Source organism: Olea europaea, unplaced genomic scaffold (assembly GCF_002742605.1).
Source record: "Olea europaea var. sylvestris unplaced genomic scaffold, O_europaea_v1 scaffold2887, whole genome shotgun sequence".
Classification (NCBI taxonomy): domain Eukaryota; kingdom Viridiplantae; phylum Streptophyta; class Magnoliopsida; order Lamiales; family Oleaceae; genus Olea; species Olea europaea.
The window spans coordinates 16,008-30,534 of NW_019247418.1; the positions used below are offsets into that span (position 1 = coordinate 16,008).

The 14,527-nt window shown below is 34.0% G+C and overlaps 1 pseudogene; it reads left to right on the forward strand.

Moving 5' to 3' along the window:
- The first annotated feature begins 8,812 nt into the window (after window positions 1-8,812).
- LOC111384283 overlaps window positions 8,813-14,527 on the forward strand; it is a 12,522-nt pseudogene continuing 6,807 nt past the window's right edge.

The following is a 14,527-nucleotide window of genomic DNA, read 5'->3' on the forward strand; positions in this document are numbered from 1 at the left end:
CATTTCTTTACTTCTAAGGGAGTCTATGAGAATTTCAGGTGTTAACATGTCTCTACTATACTTAATGACATTCTTAACTTCCTTATAGGAATCAGGAATTGTATTGAGCAAAATTATAGCCTTATAAGTTTCGGACACAGTCTCATCACAATTAACTATATCTTGCACCAATTTGTTAAACATGTCTAAATTGTCATCGAAATCCTTTGAAGGATCCATTTTAAAACTGAAAAAACATTCGAGCAAGTAAAGTTTATTCGGTGTAGACTTAAGCAAATATAAGTCTTCCAATTTTTTCGAAAGTTCTTTAGTGGTTTTCAGTTTACCCACCTTTCTTAAAACGACGTCAGACAAGTGTAAAATGATTGAGGTATAAGCAAGCTCATTGGCTTCTTCTCTTTGTTCTTGTGAAAAATCAGTTGAAAAATTTCCTTCAATGGCCTTTGAAACTTTTTGTTGGACTAAAATGCCCTTCATTTTTTGTTGCCAAATAGTAAAATCGCCCTTTCCATCAAAAATCCCCAAATCAAAGTTGAGTTGTCATCTTTACACAATAGTTAAAGAGTGCACAAAAAATAAAATCAAACCACACAAAGTAGCCTTAGAGTTTCAGATAATATACGTCGTTCAAGATTCCTAGGATTTCGTAAGACTCGAGGTCTTAGATCAAGGGAATGTTTGAAAACGAGTAAGGTCATAGTAATTCTAATGGAATGGATAAGCAGCGGAAATAACAATGCAACAGAAAAAACTATGTCTAACAGATAATTAGTTTCACGACAGTTATGTCACTGAGGCTCAAATGCTGATTTAACTAAAAGACAAATACTCAATCAAATAATCAAGAGCACGTAACCCTAATTCTAGCACAAGCAATGACAACCCCCAAACCTAATGATCAACCCACACGATGATCTGCTAGCGCAAAAATATAAATGTTTCAGCTAATTTACCAGAGCGGACCTATCTGAGTCCATAACGTGAAGAGATGCGAATTTGCTACTTAGGGCCACCACTATTCACCCTAAAGGTTCAGTAAATATAACAGTTCATTCAGCAACAAATGCAGATTGTACGTCTAAAGTTTTCTGCACAACTTGAAACACTAAACCAAACACACTAGTACGTTCAGGAAATTAAAATAATTGAAATGGCACAAAAAAGACCATGTAGGAGGTCCTCCACGCGCCACTGCCGCCGGTCACCACCACGCACCTCACCACTAGAGGCGCCTCCACCTGCTAGTTATGGGTTCGGCCTCCGTTCGTCTAATGAAGGTAACGTTTGGTCAGAATAAGCAATTGCAGGTTTGGCCCCTTTTGAAAATCGTGAACCCACCACCGGTTATGGTCGATTTCTTGTCGGAGAAGATGACCCATGCTCTGATACCAATTGTAAGGTGTAATTCCAGCAATAACTAAGGTGATACCGGGCTTAGTTTCCACCATATATCGACACAACCTCGATTGAGACAACACCCAACTTCTACTTCCTTCCTTCCCACATATGGTTGTTATATATCTACTCACAAAGAGTTAGCCAAGATGAAGAACAATATATAGCCCAAGAGAAACCATATGAAGAAAAGAGGCCGAGAATCAAAGTCACAGAAAGAGATGGAGTGTTCTTCATAGTGGAGGCGTAGAGGAGCTGTAGGTTATAAGCTAAATGAGTGACCAAAAATGGTAAGTTAGGTTAGGTTAACTTAGTGGTCCAAACAAGGCTCAACACAAGGTAATGGGCTCCAAATGAATACCATAGCCCTCCAAGTAAATGGGACGAACCATGAGCAACACTATTAAATATAGGTTGCTTCTAACGGTCCATAGAGATTCGGGTTGGGTTGTCTCGATGATAGTGTTGACATATAATTCAATCATATGGCAAATGTCGATTGATAATAAATAAAACCGAGGTTACATCATTGCTTGGGAGGTCTTTTGACAACAAATTGCATAACATCATGTACCTCAAATTTTGGAGAGTTGGTATGTAAGTCCTATGACTTAGGACGATGAAAAATTGGCATCGCACTTGGTGAGTCGATTCCATGCTTCAGCTGAAGTCTTTGAAAAATTAACTAAAGGAATTACATATTCTGAGAGGTAGGAAATAATGCGATGGAGAAGAAGTTTGTCCTGCCTCTACCACAGAATAAAATCTAGAGTTGAGGTTGTCTTTCAATCAACTAACACTCTATAAACGAACAAGGTCTAGTTCCATTGATAAACCCAGTAGATCATAGCCAAATAGCAGTGAGTCAAATTGGACCTTCTTAGAGAAATAATTTGAAGCAGACAATTTTATTGGAAAATGGGTTGAGTTTAGAGGAATCAGATTTATTTAGGTTGGGTGTGTTTATAATGTTGGAATGACTAACTGTAGGAGTGTTGGTGTTTCTTGCCATGATCAGAAAGGCTTTAAGAGAGCAATTTTTTAGGATCTTGTACTGATTTGTAGGAGGTCATCAATGCTCTTGTAGCATAAAAGCACTGAAACAAACATTTAAGAATGGTGAAGATAATTATATTCATACTTTATGGAGTAATTTATACACAACTATACAAATCAGTAAAAGGATATACAATCATACGTATTAAATGACATAGACTAATTGATATGTGCAAGCAGTGAATCAAGGTCATTGTGTGGGATTTGGGTATGTTGATGAGTGAATCAAGGTTATTGTCTAGGGGATGTTGATTAGATGAATTTATCTTCTTTCTTTATCGGACGAAACAAAAAATCAAATTCCACTATTTGCTGATGTAGTTTGGGCGTTTTAGGAGTTTTTCATGTGCATTGTTTTTAAAATACCTATAATCACTACAACAAAAATGCTCTTTTGAAACACTTAAAATACAACGTTCATTGATTGAATGTTGCTAAAGGAGTCTATGGAAACATTCTAATAAGTGAATGTTGCGATTGGTTAATTTTATTGAGCTTTAGCAACATTTTTTAAATGAATGTTGCCAATGTCAATTTTTGCAATGTTCATTGAATGTTGCGAAAAGTTTTATTTTTTGCACATTCATTGAACATTGTTAAAATATCTATAGCAACTGATGTGATCCAAGAGGGGTAAAAAATTATTAGGAAGTTTAAGGATTCGACGCACATTGATAAGGAGCCAAGACCAAGAATCGAGCTAACTTCGAGACATCAAAGAGCCAATAAAGTCATCCAATTACTTGATCAAGCTATGAAGGACAAAATGTTGAAGTTAACAAGCCAAACAACAACTTGTATCTTGTTCTTGAATGTGGAATCATGTTTGGTGCGTTGGATTCAATGTTTTGGATGATATATGGAAAAACGACTAGCATGGATTAAAATGGGCATAACTTTCAACTCGGGTGCCAAATTTTCGTCGAGACATCAAAGAGCCAATAAAGTCATCCAATTACTTGATCAAGCTATGAAGGACAAAATGTTGAAGTTAACAAGCCAAACAACAACTTGTATCTTGTTCTTGAATGTGGAATCATGTTTGGTGCGTTGGATTCAATGTTTTGGATGATATATGGAAAAGCGACTAGCATGGATTAAAATGGGCATAACTTTCAACTCGGGTGCCAAATTTTCACCCATGAGTACAATCCGGATCGTCACAAAATTTTGCACAAAGAAAAAGAAGCTTCAAAATTTAATATTATGCGACCGCTTAGTATAAAAGGCATGCGACTACATAGACCATTCTCGATACCAAATTGAAGGATTTCAAATGAAGTATGCGACTGCATTGGATTACACTATGCGACCACATGGTGTATTTCGAGATTCGAAGTTTCTTTTTTTTTTGTGAGTTACCTATTTGTGTTAGAATTCAAATTTTATGCAGTCTTTGTAATCTTAGAAGATATATTCAATTTTTTAACATATTCTAGGGTTAGTATAAATTGTAAAAACCCAATACTTTTTATCATGAATTGAAAATTGAGAATTTTCTCTCGAGGATTTATGCTTCAAATCTCTTGTTCTTTGATGGACAAATCGAACTTATCAAGAAATTGTATTTCTTATGGCATTTGAAATCCGGGTGCGATTCTTAAGTCTTTTAATCAAGAGGTCGACATATTCTTGTGTTGGTTGCTTGATTCAATATTTCAGGGTCAATCCAAAACCTTGATTCAATTGGCATTCTTGGGATTTGGTGTTAATCTCATGTGGGTTCCGTAGTGCTCGTTGCTACGCGGGTTCATATTAGTTGGCATTAGAGCTTAGAATCTAGGATCAAGGTTATATCTTTCCTTTGTTGCTGAATCTTCATTTTTTCTTATCTATGTTTTATTTTCATGTTCTTTGTGTTTTTTTTTTAATTTTGAGTCTTCGATCCATAAAAATCCCGTCAACATTTCAAAAGTTGTTTTTGAGCTAATTTAGCATCCAAATCAATTTTTGTCTATTTTGCTGGATTCATAATCAAGTTTCCTAACAAAATAGTCAAAAAAGGAGTCACAAAAAAATAGCGTAAAAACAAAGAGTAAAAAGAAAAAAGGAGTAAAAAAAAGATAGTCAAGTTCAAGTAGGAAGCAATACTCAAAGCAAATTTCGAAGGAGGTGATGCATTGGTTTGAAAGGTTGTTAGTGGATATGGGAGATAGGCTTGATACAAAACTAGCTAAATTTTATGGGGGCAATGTATAGAAGTGTCTAATGTGAGGAGGTGGGATAGATTGGAGCCTAGGATTGGCGTTCGTGACATGTATGGAGATAGTAGTGACAGTGATGAAGATGCATTATTTGAGGCTGAATTACGGAGGATAAGAAATACAGATGATAGGCTTGGAAGAAGGGATAGGAATCTTTTTGGAGATGGTGTTGATAGGAGAATGGGAAATGTAGAGATGGCAATTTCACAATTTAAGGGAATGAGTGACCTTGAGGCATACGTGGCATGGGAAGAAAAAGTAGGATTGATGTTTGAGTGTCATATTTATTCCGAGGAGAGAAAGTTATAGTTAGCTGTGAGCACATTTGTGGATTATGTTATAATTTGGTAGGATCAGTTGACAACATCTAGGAGGAGGAATTACAAGAGGCCTATTGAAACTTGGGATGAGTTAAGGGCTATTATGAGTAAACAATATGTGCCTAACCATTATTATAGGAGGGATCGGCGTGATGGGGAGTTTAAAGAGAAGCCTAGCAAACGTGATGGAGTTGGGTATTCAATGGAAAAGATAATACCTTTTGTGAAGCATGTTGATAGTGCATGGACCAAGAGGACCGGGTTGGCTTATAAACTATATTTCTCAAAGCTCTGCGACATAATTACTTCTCAAATTGATCATATGAAGGAACAAGAGAGCCAGGGAGGAAATTGTGTGGTGGATAGCTATGAGAAAAAAGGAAAAGAGTCAAGAGAGAATGAAAAAGAAGTAGAGAATGGAAATGAGGATGGAGAAGTGGTTAAAATAAAAGTGGAGTCACAAGAGTAAAAAGAAGGAGAGTCTTCGAAGATAAAAGGAGGAGTCAGAAGTGAACTTATATGAAAAGGAGAGTGAAGTTGAAGGGATTTTAATGAGAACTAACAATTCCCTCCCTAGCTTTGCTATTTTTTTCTTATAGGATATCAAAGACTTAGTCCATGAAGACAAGCGGGATACCATACAATCCGGGCATTGAGCATCAACTTGTGGATGGAATTAACCAACAATGCCGTAGCTTGGATTTTCTTTATTCACTGGAGGTTTACTTTGTAATCTCTAAAGAGAAAAAGAGTTTCAAAGGCAATGGAAGGAATTTATATGTGAGGGGTTGAGTGAAAAAGATGATCTGAGGAGACACATAAATCCATTTGCAGTATCATTGCTAAAAGTACCTCGGCAGGATAAGACATGGAAAATGTATGGTGACTCATCAAAAGAGATTGATCTTGAAGCATCAGAAACTAGAAGAAGGAAACCATGTACGTGTGAACACTTCAATCTCGGTGATGGTTATTGGGTTTACATACTCAAGAGGTGGACACAAATTCGAAAGAGGTCCAAATTGGATCAGAGAGGAGACGAAAAATCTCAAGTCATTGCCATGATTGGAAACAAGGGCTATAACTTAGGGTTCAGATTTGAGGTTGAATCCTTTCGAAGAGAGATGAAATGATATGATCTGAGGGGGTAAAAAATTATTAAGAAGCTTAAGGACTCGATGACTGTTGATAAGAAACCAAGACCAAGAATCAAGCTTAGTTTGAGACATTGAAGAGCCAACAAGTTTGTCCAATTACTTGATTGAGCTATGGAGTACAAAATTTTAAAGTTAACAAACCAAATAACAACTTATATCATGGTCTTGAAGGTGGAATCATGTTTGGTGCGTTGGATTCAAAGTTTTGGAAGATATATGGAAAAACGAGAGGCATGGATTAAAACAGGCATAACTTTCAGCTCAAGCATTGGATTTTCGCCCATGAGTACAATTTGAAATCTTCACGAAATTCTGCACAAGGAAAAAGAGGTTTCAAATTTAATACTATGTGACCACATAATATAAAAGGCATGCGACTGCATTGACATTCTCGAGACCAAATTGATGGATTTCAAATGAACTATGAGACTGCATTGGATTACACATGCGACCGCATGGCATATTTCGAGATTCGAAGTTTCCTTCTTCCTTTTTCGTGAGTTACCTATTTGTGTTAGAATTCCAATTTTATGCAATCGTTGTAATCTTTAGAAAATACATTCCATTTTTTAACATTATTCTATGGTTAATATAAATAGGTTTCTTATTTTCTTATTGTAACAACTCAAGAATTTTTATCATGAATTGAAAATTGAGAATTTTCTCTTGAGGCTTTATGCTTCAAATCTCTTGTTCTTTAATGGACAAATCTAACTTATCAAGAAATTGAGTTTCTTGTGGCGTTCAAAATCTGGGTGCGATTCTTAAGTCTTGTGATCAAGAGGTTGACATATTCTCATGTTGGTTGCTTGATTTAATATTTTAGGATCAAATCCAAAATCTTGATTCGATTGGCATTCTTGGGATTTAGTGTTAATCTCCTGTGGGTTACAAGTGTTCATTGCTATGCGGGTTCACATCTATAACGTTTAGTGCCTTACAACATTCATGAAACGTTGTTAAAAATCTTACTTTTTGCAACATGCGTAAGAATGTTGCTAAAATTTCCTTTTGCAATGTTCAATGGTAAAGCGTTGCTAAAGTCTTATTTCCTTTTGCAACGTGAGGATGAACGTTGCAGAAAGTTTTTCACCAATCATAATTGAAAAAAACTGAATGAAGATTTTCATTTTCCTCTTCCGACCAACTCTAGCTCGCCTCTCATCTTGCAGTCACCTCTCGCCTCTCTGCTCCAACCTGACCAGCAATGGTGATGGCCACTCTCTTAGGTAGTTAACCTGCTTCTCTTCTTCTTCCCTTCCCTTCACTCTTCACTCTTTCACAAATCAAGACGTGTCAACCCCTTTTTCAACCTTAATCGAGCTGCTACTATGCCTCATCTGCCATCTGTGTGACAGTGCCTCACCACACCTCCGGCCAGCCACCTACTCCCAGTAAAGGAAAAGTGAAGATTGTTTGTCTAGCCCTCCAACTCTCTTTAAATCTACATAATCGAAAGGAAAAAGGCTAAAATGGTGATGTCCAAGGTTAAATATTAGGCCTTACGTGAGCTCCATCTTTCCCATTGTAATTGTGGCTTAGCACAGAAATCTATAACTCTCAACCTTTGAAGATGACGAAGGTGGCACGCTCGATGGTGCAAGAGGTCATTGGGTATCGCATCTAGGACTTCGACTAGGCAATCTTTGACTATATCATCAACTTCCTCATTAACATAGACTTCGATTTCAGTGTCAACGGCAAGGGAGCCTTTGAAGCTCTAGGTGAACTCCTTGTCGACTCTCATTGTGTCACCAAATACTCTGAATGCTATTCAGTACTTATTGATTGAAGAAATCTTCCATTAGTCTAATGACATTCCTAATTGCATTTTAAATTTGACTTCTTTAGTTTCCGAATTTGCTTACAATTGGAATTTATCCATCAATTTTCTGGTTTTAGGGTTGTAAAAAGGCATTTTTTTCGTCAAAAAAAAAAATAAATGATTGAATTCATAGTTGAATTTTCCTTTGCTTGAACATCGATTATGTGGGCGTTTATATAATTTTTGGAATCAAGGGTTTCAATTATATGGTTTTTGATGAATAGATTTATTTTCTTGTGGTCGTTTTATTGCAGATGATACCTGTGGCTGCCAATGATTATCTTTGATTTTTGTGGCTTTTATCATCTGTTTCCTGCTCTGTTTCCTAGCTTCTCTGAAGCCGTTGTTCAGAAGCAACTGAAAAATATCGCTGATTTATAGTTTTCATGAAATCTTGATCCCCCCATCTCCATCCACATCCCTATCCCCACCACTCATCAAACAAACAAAAGAAACTAAATGAAAAAGAAGTAGAAATTGGAAATTAAAGAATAATGCAGAAGACATGCCACCATTTAGCTGTATCAGCAGTAAATATATCTTTAAATTGCTCATTCTTGATATTCCATTCGTTTAAATAAATCATATTTCCTGCATGTGCAATGTACCAGGGGGACTAAATGGAAAACTTCTTTGGGTTATGAGGTGTAATACCCGCATCCCTTCCTAGGAATAATTGAGGAGGATGGTGACACCTGAAGATGTGAGTCAGTTTTGAACAGTTTATCTTGTTTAGACCCTCTGAAGGGACCATATACTTTAAATAATTTTATATATAGTTTTCCAATGATTGATAGCTATCTATTCTATAGATTTCAATTATGTTTATGTAGATCCAATTTCAAATGCTATGCAATGGTGAAGAAGAAAACAGTTGCTTGCAAAGGATCAACAGTAACTAAAACAGATGCTGATCTGCATAGATTGAGCATGAAAGCTGTCATATTTGTAATTACCTTTCATTTTCTGAGATTTCTTTGTGAATTATACTTGAGAAATTGTGTGCCCTTTTTTAGGTAGTGTTTTATAACATTTAATGTTTTAGTGTATGATTTAAAAATTTGTTATGAAATAATCAATTTTATGCCATTCCAAAATTTGTTCATTAGGATTTATCTTCAATTTTGCTAGTAAATATGCATAAATTAATGCTAAAAAAACTTAAGGCAATGGTCAGAAATTGTTGCAAAAAAGGTATTGGCAACATTTAAGAAACATTGTAAGAATGTTATTAGCGACATTCAAAGAACATTGCAAAAAGTTTATTCACAACGTTCACAAAAGGCTGCAAAAAGGTTATTCGCAATGGTCAGCGAATGTTGTGAAAACATGTAAAGACAACAAGTAAAAAATGTTGCAAAAAGTTAACAACAACATTCAACAAACATTACAAAAAGTGTTTTTGCAACGTTTAATGAACGTTGTAGAAAACCTTTCGCAACGGTCTTCAAATGTTGCCGTATCATTTAGATCTACGGCAATGTTGAAGCCTGCAATGCATGCCCAAATGTTGCAAAAGGTCTTTTGCAACGCATTTTGACCAGTGCAAATGACAGCTTTTGGTGTAGTGAATGTAATTAATTTAGTTAATATAATAAGTGAATTCATGTATTCTTACATGTATATGAATTATTCTAGTTTCTAGAAGTATATTATTATGTACGTTTGTTTTAGAACATAGTCCAAATAATGGTCGAAAATGTTAAGGGTATTTGATATTTCAATTATATCATTTGATTTGTTTGTCCCATTACTTAGCAGAATTTTATACATGATGTCTGATGATATGGCGATTCAACCAGACTTGTTTCCCCATTAACTTTTGTTGAGGACAATAAATTTCCCAAAAATATAGAGTAATACGGAAGTTAACAACTAAACAATATTGATTCTATATTATTAAGAACTAATTAGTACTTCCCAAAAATAATTGTATTCAAGGGACAAAATACACTTCAAAGAATTCAACTTGATGAGAATTTTATGTACCTTATGAAATAAGGTACAAGACAAAGGCATATTAAAAAAGATTCATTGGAGCATGTAAAATTCATTTAATACAACTCAATGTCTCGTGTCTTGTACAAGTTTTGTATTAATTTTATTTTGATTAGAGTTTGAATTGAATGTTTTTCAAAAGTTGATGAAATGCAGAAATAGTTGGCCAAGTGTTATTGTCTTGTTAATTGGATACTGTATGTTAATCATTCATTTGTAAGTTTTGACTAGTTAATATAAAAAAATGATGCAACCATTTTATGTTAGACTACGTCGTAAATGTTTAGGTGCTTTAACTGTGAGATGAAGTACTTATTCATAGGCACATTTTAGCTATTTGTTAGTTTGGATTAAAAAACTGAAGACAAAAGAATGGAAACTGGCTTCATTAGTGTTGACAATTGCAAAAGATACATCAGCTATTCTATTATCTAGTTATACACGAGACAAAACTAAATAAAAACTTGTTTCTGGCATGAATGACGTAGGTATCATGTTGTACATACATCATTTGTCAACAACAACATATTTTTGACAGTTTCTAATTACATATAATTAGCAAAAGAGAAAAGTAGAACACACTTCACAGGCATGTGGTATTTAGTTTCAAAAGTTTTTGTTTTTCAAAAAAACATTTCAATCATAATTTACTCTATTTTTTCTTTTGGAGTAAATGGATTTGAACCAGACAATCCTGAACTTTTGCTTTCATCAGGAGCTACCTTCGAACTTGAGGTATGATCGAAAGACATAGAAAGAGCTTTCTTTGCCAGAGGTGACCAATCTTCTTAAGAGCCTGCATCAATATTTTTGCCAACTAATGTAACCATATTCTGAGCTTTCGCATTTGCTTGGTTTTGTTCTTCTGAACTTGTACGCTCTAAGTCTGTTTCATATATGACGTCAAATCTGTTACTTTATAAACTAGGTTCAGTTTGCATTGTTTCAAATAGAATGCTCGTTCAGCTTTTTGCGTTGTTTGAATGAGAACTCGAAAGATTGTCTCCGAACCCTGTATATTAATCTTGTATTCTACTAATATTACTTGAGCAAAACATACATAGAATGACAAAATGTTAAGTTAACAAGAATTGAATATTAGTAAATGAAACATGGAAATAAAAAAAATAAAAAATAAAAAATAATAAAGGGATTGTGCACTTGTAATCAGTAGCTTTTCTGCTGGTTCACAAATTACATTTGTGTTCACGAAACTTGTGCCATTTGATAATTGCACATATGCTCTAGCACTAAGGTGACTAAGAATTGAATATTAGTAAAGCAAACATGGAAATTTAAAAAAAAAGGAGAGGGGGAGGGGGGGGGAGGAATTAGAACAGTAATATATAAGCAAAGTTCTACTTGTATTCCACGAAGAAAAAAAAATATGATTAGTAGGTAGTATATTTTACCAAGGAATAGCTTTAGAATTGGGATTCTTGCAAAAGATACAAAGATATTTTTCACCAAAATCAACTTTGGACCATCAATAACAGTAGTTGCAATCCATTTACAAAGATTTCTTATCAATTTTGTCTACTATTGCTCTGCCATTGACTCAATAAAACTTGTGTTGCTATCATATTGAGGTCCCGTAAGTTCAATAATGAGGATCGTGTTGAGGTCCCGTAAAGCTCAACATTGTAAATGATTGATGCTCCTTGATTGTAAGTCATCGGAAGAGTCATCTTGAAGAAGAATGTGTTGAGAATTTACTTATCATGCACAGCGGAAAATAAAAAAGATTTCAATTCCCACCAAGGATCTATTTTGTGTTTAGATAGAAACTGTGATAAAAATTGTACCTTTCTTTGATTCTGGAAACTTCTTATACTAATTGGCACGCAAGCCTAAATGAAATTAGACTCGCCGGCCCATAATAATAACAACAATAACGGGCTCGCAGACCCACAACAATTAAGAGCTCACAGGCTCATAAAATGACAAGAATAAAATTAACCATTCAACACATCCATATGGAATAATCGTCCACTAATAATATATTCATCACATTAATGTATGCCCATATAATATCTAATAGTATATGCAAACACATTTCAAGTTTCTAGCAATTAAGGTCGTCCAAACTATTTTAGACAAATGGATCGGAATAATTAAATAATAACTTAATCATATTAATTAATTAATTTAATTAATGGGCACATTTAATTAAATTCAAAATTTAATTAAATAACTAATTAGAGTCCAACTTTAATTTCAAAACATGAGGTTGTTGAATTTAATTAAACAGCAAAATTAGTGTCCAACTCTAATTTTAAGATTTTAGGGCAAACTTATTTAATTAAAGTCAAAATTTAATTAAATATGAAATTAGAGTCTAACTCTAATTTAATTTTTTTATAGGGCGAGATAATTTAAGTAAAATCAAATTTTAATTAAATGTCAAATTTGAACCCAATTCTAATTTTAAGAACATATTAGGGTGAATTATTTAATTAAAAATAAAATTTGATTAAATAGTAAATTAGAGTCCAACTGGAATTTCAATTGATTTAACATTTTAATTTAGAATATAACTCCAAAATAAAATAAAATTTAATTATAGGTCAAATTTAATATTTAGGTTAAAATCTAATTTTAACTATAATACAAAAGTAGTCAATTTTAAACGAAATTTTAATTGGGTCAAAATTGAAAATTTAGGTCAAACCCATTTAAAAATCAAATTTAAAACCATTTTCAAGTTTAGATTCAAAATCATTTCAAAATTGCAAAGTAACCCCTTTGCCATTAAAATTATGGACGAATCCTTTCAATTTCTGAAATTGTAGAAATAAAATTACAATTTGACCCTAAACCTTAATTGCAGGGTAGGGACTTACAATTTCATAAATTGCAAGACATGCCCCCCTTCTCCAAATCATCCATTCAAACTGAAAACCCTAATAATTTTTTTTTTATATATTCTTCTTGGTGGCATTGGCATCGTCGGCCGGTGCCACAGATACAGACAGCTCTTGCCGCTATTGCAGCGCTTTCGCACTGCTATACAATAGCGCAAAAAGCGTTGCTTATGAGTGGTAGCGACGCCTCCTTGCCCAACCTTGACCGGCTCCTTTTTTTAATTATTATTTCAACCCAAAATAATATTCTATTCAAAACATATTTTGAAGATAGAATTAATTTCTGAATTGCTAGAAACAGTAAAAAGAACAAAATCAATTTGTTCCCAAAAATTCAAAACAATCTCTAACAAATACAAATTAAGCTTTGATACCACTGTTGAGAATTTACTTATCATGTATAGCAGAAAATTAAAATATATTTCAATTCCAAACAAGATTCTACTTTGTGTTTAGATAGAATTTGTGATCGAAATTGTACATTTTGCAAACTCCTTTGCTATTTTTTCGTTCCAACAATTTCGATTTGCCATCCATAGTTGTCCAATTGTACGTCCAACCTCCAATGAAATTCCACACAGAGAAAACAAGATTGTAGGAAATAGGGTTTTTCTTCTTGTACTAGCAAGAATAAAATTCTCTACATATTGAAAACCTTAGTCATTTATTTATATAAGCCCAAATAGGCTTGGCCTGACCCAATCCAATATTTAATTAACACATTTAATTAAACTCAGTCCGTAAATTAATTAATTCGGGCCTATAGATAAGCAATCCAATTAATTAATTTATCCAACACTTGTTAAATCAATTAATTGACAAATCACAATCTTCTAGTTCTCCTTTTGTGTGCGACCCATCCGATTCTCAATCACGATGCATAACGATGTGAAAATATTATTTTGATCTAATTAAAATTGATAAATTAAAACATCATTTTAATTTATCACCAATTCACATTCACCTTCCCAGATTGACATCTAGTAATGTATAAGGGCAATACATCTGACGAGAAATATTACGTGGTTTAACAAAACCAAACTTGTTCATTTATTGTGAAATTATAGCCCCTTCGTCAATATAATCGAATCAATTACAAGATATGGAAGTGTGACAATCTCGATTATTGATCATATCTTTCATTCCACTATTAAGTCATATAAGTCAAAAACTTCTTTTCAACTTCCGAGTACACCTTGACCAAGGATTTCGTTATTGATTTAATTGAATGAAATGCAAATCATATCTCTTACTACCTAAGAGTGGCGAATTCTCTATTGGTCACTTACAACCTTCATACGATTCTTGATATGCCCGAACGGTGCCATATTAATGGCCTTTGACAGAGCAACATCCAACACCGTCAAAGCATGACTGTCCTTATATAAGGCATTGTGACGACCTCAAGTCAAAGGACCAATTCCACTACCGAACATTAGAGATTAACACTGACACTCAGATAGTTATCCATGTCGAATCTCTTATCGGGTTTTCAATATTTTGTTCTACAACAAAATATTCACGCGTTCATTCAAGTCTCATTACACTTTAGCTTGTAAGATTAGTTACTTACTTCACAATTAAGAAATGTTACACATGATGGTCTATCCATAATAACAATATCCGTATCTCATCATTACTTACGACCACGGACGATTTAAATTCAATCATATGTGATTAGTATCTCAAAATCACAACTGTGATTAAC